At 33.4% G+C, this 4,776-nt stretch overlaps 1 non-coding gene across 1 annotated transcript; it reads right to left on the bottom strand.

The window, feature by feature from the left end:
* Positions 1 to 4,219: 4,219 nt before the first annotated feature.
* LOC147393152 (small nucleolar RNA R71) lies at positions 4,220 to 4,326 on the bottom strand. The gene has a single exon (XR_015182467.1). It is a non-coding gene; the product is annotated as a small nucleolar RNA R71 (small nucleolar RNA).
* Positions 4,327 to 4,776: the final 450 nt, after the last annotated feature.

Raw genomic sequence — 4,776 nt, 5'->3', positions numbered from 1 at the left:
TTTTTGAGCAAAAAAAAAAAAAAAAAAAAGGAAAGAAAAAAAAAGAACATTATTGTATATCTATGTATGATAACATGTTTTCACAAATAATTATACATTTTATGATGCTAAAAAAGGTCTAACCATCAACATATACTTTGAGCAAAATAACACACTTACGAAGAAAAAAATAACATTAAAACATTATCATCAAATCCCAATTAAACAATGTGTAAACCAAATCACAAACAACCTTAAGGCTACACAAATTAACCAACCTACAAAAAAACAGGTTATTATTATTTTTATTTTATGAAAAACGTGTTTAAAACTTAAACCACAATTTTGTTTTTGTAAATATCACGTTTTAATCATTAGAGGTACAAAACGCGTTTGAACAAGACTTAAAAAAAAAAAAAAACAAGAGCTTTTTGTGACTAAGGTTGCAGCCCCTCGAATTTATATAGTAACAAAGAAAGAAAGACTAATTACCTTAGTTATATGCCTATTCCAAAATCTATTGCATGCCCAATTCATCTATTCCAAGACTAGGGAGGACTTTAAATGCACGTAGTCAACTTACCTTTGAACAAATAGGACCAGCAAATGAAGAGAAGTCAATACCGTCGTTGAGTGAGGCCTTTGAATATTGATGAACTTTAACACCATAATTATTCAGCAGATACAATAGATCTAGATATGCTAACAGCTATATTGTTGGATCAACTTCTTCCTTAAAAGCTACTTTTATATTCTAATGTTCCCCAATATATATAATTTTTATTTGATATATAATAGATTGTTCCCCAAATATTAGTTGCTACTATGTATTTTACAATACAAAACTTAGTCATTTTATTCAGTAATTAAACTGGCAAACGTTCTTGCAGATCATATCATAATGAGGAACATTACAATAGCATAAGGTTGCTTGCAATGGGTCAGCTAAGCCAATTCTGATTAAGGTTGCTAGTTTGATGCAGAGTTTTAGAATCTTTAATCGTATTATGCTATTCTAGTGTTTGAACTTCAAATGTGAATTGAAAATTGATAATTTTAAGTAAAACTCTTTTGAAAGGCGGATGCTGATATTTCGTCAGTATCCAATAAAGCGAATGTTGTGACCTCCAAATCCAAAAGGGATTCTTGTGGAAATATCATTGGTATGGGATCAATTAAGTTGGTCATGGTTGAAAGTGGATGTGAAAGTGCCAATAAAGTTGAACAGGTGATAACCCCTAAGCTATTCTTTTTGATGTCATGCTGAAACTATTGCATTTTTCTTTCTTTCTTTTGAGACTATTGATTCTGAGGGGCAGAAAAATGTTGAAAAATGTTGGTATAATTTTGTAGTCCTCCTAAATTATTATTGTGATTAAAAAATTTCTTAATTATGGAACTCATGAATTTTTGTGTATCTTAATCCAGGTTTTACAACAACTAGATGGTGATGTTGATGCTGCAATAGAGTTTCTAATAACAGAGCAAGAAGTAGATAGGAATTTAGTTGACAACGGTGATCTTCTTTCCAAAAATGATATTGCAGGTTATGGTTGTTCAGTAACTTATGCACATTCCAGATTGTAATATGAGGTTATGTTTCCTCAACTATCACAGTTTTGTGTTGTTTATTTATTTTTGGTTCTAGAATTTTACTATCCTTTTTCATTTATATCATGAAGGTAGCTGATGTATGTAAGGTGCTCAAGTACTTGCCCACCAATTTAATTTCATTCTAAAGCTTCTTTGTCTTCACTAAAAGTCTTAGGAATATATAAGGTAACTAGGCTACATGTTTAGATGGTATTTTCACTAGTGACCATTTTCTACAATTTCATTTTAGATTTGCCTTTAGAACTCATTTTTCTTTCATTTTTTTACTTTGATTTCTAAACCCTCCTAGGTCAAAATGAAAATGGGGATTGTGAGCACACAGAGGGGGCATCCCAAGAGAACACATGTGAACACAATGGGCTTGTTAATGATGATATTAGACCAAGTCGTGATGATAACAGATTGCAACATGAGGACAAGGTTATCACTTTAAACGCCAATTACAACCCCCTATTTACTTCCATAAAAATGTTTTCAATTAATTTATCAACAAATATGTGCTGTAATAATGATATTATACCAAGTTACACCTGTGAACACAATGCGTATGTTAATAATGTTATTTCCTCTTATTTTTCTTTATTCCTACAGAAAATACTAAGAAACAAGGTATGCCCTTGTGGTTCAAAAAAGAAGTACAAGACTTGTCCAATCGATAGATGCACCATCTTTTTCGACACTAACCACAAATCACACCTCTTCTTCATCTTCTTGTCCACGACGTTGTCTAGCTTCAATGGGCATGTGATAAGTCGGTTTGTAACTACTTATACTATGTAATTTTACTTGACATTTTGCTAATTTGAGAGTGATTTTATTTAGTAATCGTTCTTTTTATTATTTTAGGTAATAAATGGCCAAGAATACGAAAATGAAGTAATTCGGGGTGAAATCGAAAGAAAAGATGAAGTTTCGGAGAATGGACTACAAGAGACAGAGGCTGCCACAGCTTGTGGATACATGTTGCCGCGGGGCTCATATTTAAATCAACAAAGGCCCCAAAACAGAAGCTAGTCGTCGCAGCGGTGGGTACATTCCTGCCACAGCGTGCGGCGCAATCCCATTTTCTGCACTTCGTCTCGTGTTGTTATTATATTATTTAGATCCGATTTAAAGGGGATTGAACCCTAATTGTATTCAGAACGTATGGAGGCTATAAGTAGTTGACTTTTTAGGATTTATGGATATCTTGGAGGCTAGAGAAGAAGAGGGAGAGGAGATCAAGTGATTACTACGACAATCTCAAATTTTACTGGTTTATTCTTCCTTTCTTCTATGTTTAACTTCAAGATGTTTGTTTCGTATTTCGTTATGAACTAAATTTCGTTTCTAGGGTTGAGATGTAACTCAGATACAATTTCGTAGTTGTTTTATTCAAATTTAATTCCTTGTTTTGCAATTACTTATTTGTGTGTTTATTTTGAGTTTAATGCTATCAAATCTGAAGGCCAAAGTTTTGATTGATTTATTGATCTAGGTTTATAATGAGAATTAAAATCTTGGTTAGATCAATAAAATAGATCACGTTGGAATGAATGAATGGTAGAGGTACTTTAGCATGTTCTAAGAGGTTAGTAATTCAATTTACAATAATTCCACAAATTTTATGACTCTTTGGTATTTAAATTCACATAGAGATGTGCTGAGTTAATATTTTAAGGAGTAATCTAGTGTATTTCGAGAGAAAATACTAATTGGTTTAGGGAATTAAACCTCCAAATAAGGCAAAGCAGGTATTACTTTGAATAATCAATTACATAGGAGTATCTGTAGTGAAGTCGAAAATCCTAGGTTTTTAATCCATAAGAATCCATTCTTTCTTGTTTCATTGTTATTTTAAATTTGCAATTCTACAATTCTCGATTCATCAAATAGTAATTTAGGTGATTATTTTTGGTACTTAGTAACTTAATCCTCGTGGGAACGATATCTTATATTATTACTTGAAACGATTAGTGCACTTGCTAGCATAAATCATACGCATCAAGTTTTTGGCACCGCTGCCGGGGATTAAAGATTACTAATATTAATACCAATTACTTTTATTACTAATTTGATTTTTATTCTTACTTTATTCGTTTTTCTCTTTTTAGGTTTTTCCTAGTGTATGAGACAGACAAGTAGTTTGGATTTAGTGCCAATCGACCTTGATATCAATAAGATACTTAGAAGGCTAAATAGGGAGCGCAAGCAAAGAGCTAAACAAGGAGTTTTAGCAATGGCAGAAGAAGAGAATAATGGTGGTGGTGGAGATGCAGTTCCGAATAAAGCACTAAAGGATTACTCTATTCCTAATGTGGGTGTCTTTAGCATTCGAAGGCCACCTATTCAAGCAAACAATTTTGAGATCAAGCTTGCCATCATTCAGATGATATAATCTTCGGTTCAGTTTGGGGGGTTGGCTAACGATGATCCAAATCTGCATATTGCAAATTTCTTGAAAATTTGTGATACATTCAAGCACAATGGGGTGACTGATGATGCCATAAGACTGCGTTTGTTTCCGTTCTCATTGAACAACAAGGCTAAGGCATGGTTGACCTCGCTACCTTCAGGAACCATTACTACATGGGATGGACTGGTTAATGCTTTTCTGACTAAGTATTTTCCACCAGCGAAATCTACGAAGATGAAGAACGATATAACCAATTTTCTGCAGCAAGATCAAGAATCTCTCTATGAAGCTTGTGAGAGGTTTAAAGATCTCTTAAGAAAGTGCCCACACCATGGACTACCGTTATGGATGCAAGTGCAAACGTTTTATAACGGTTTGCTCTCAAACACTCAAACCATGGTGGATGCAGCAAGTGGAGGAGCATTCTTCAACAAGACACCGGAGGAAGGATATGAACTTATTGAAGTCATGGTTAGTAACAACTTCCTGAAATCTGATAGGAATGCACAGAAAAGGACAGCCGGAGTTCATGACATTGATGCTTTTACTAATTTGGCTGCTCAAGTTGCTATTTTAAATAATAATTTTAAAAAAATGAATGTTGCTACAGTTTCTAATGTAGTTTGTGATAATTGTATAGGGAATCATCCTACTTTGGAGTGTCAAGGCCCATATGAAGCAAATTCTTCTGAACAAGTGAATTATGTGACCAACAATTAAAGACAATATAATCCTAACTCCAATTACTATAATCAAGGGTGGAGGAATCATCCTAACTTCTCATGGAG

This window comes from Akebia trifoliata, chromosome 10 (assembly GCF_017979445.1).
Source record: "Akebia trifoliata isolate Shusen 1 chromosome 10, ASM1797944v1, whole genome shotgun sequence".
NCBI lineage: Eukaryota > Viridiplantae > Streptophyta > Magnoliopsida > Ranunculales > Lardizabalaceae > Akebia > Akebia trifoliata.
Note: the sequence above shows the minus strand (reverse complement) of the source record. Positions and strands in the feature narration are given on the sequence as shown.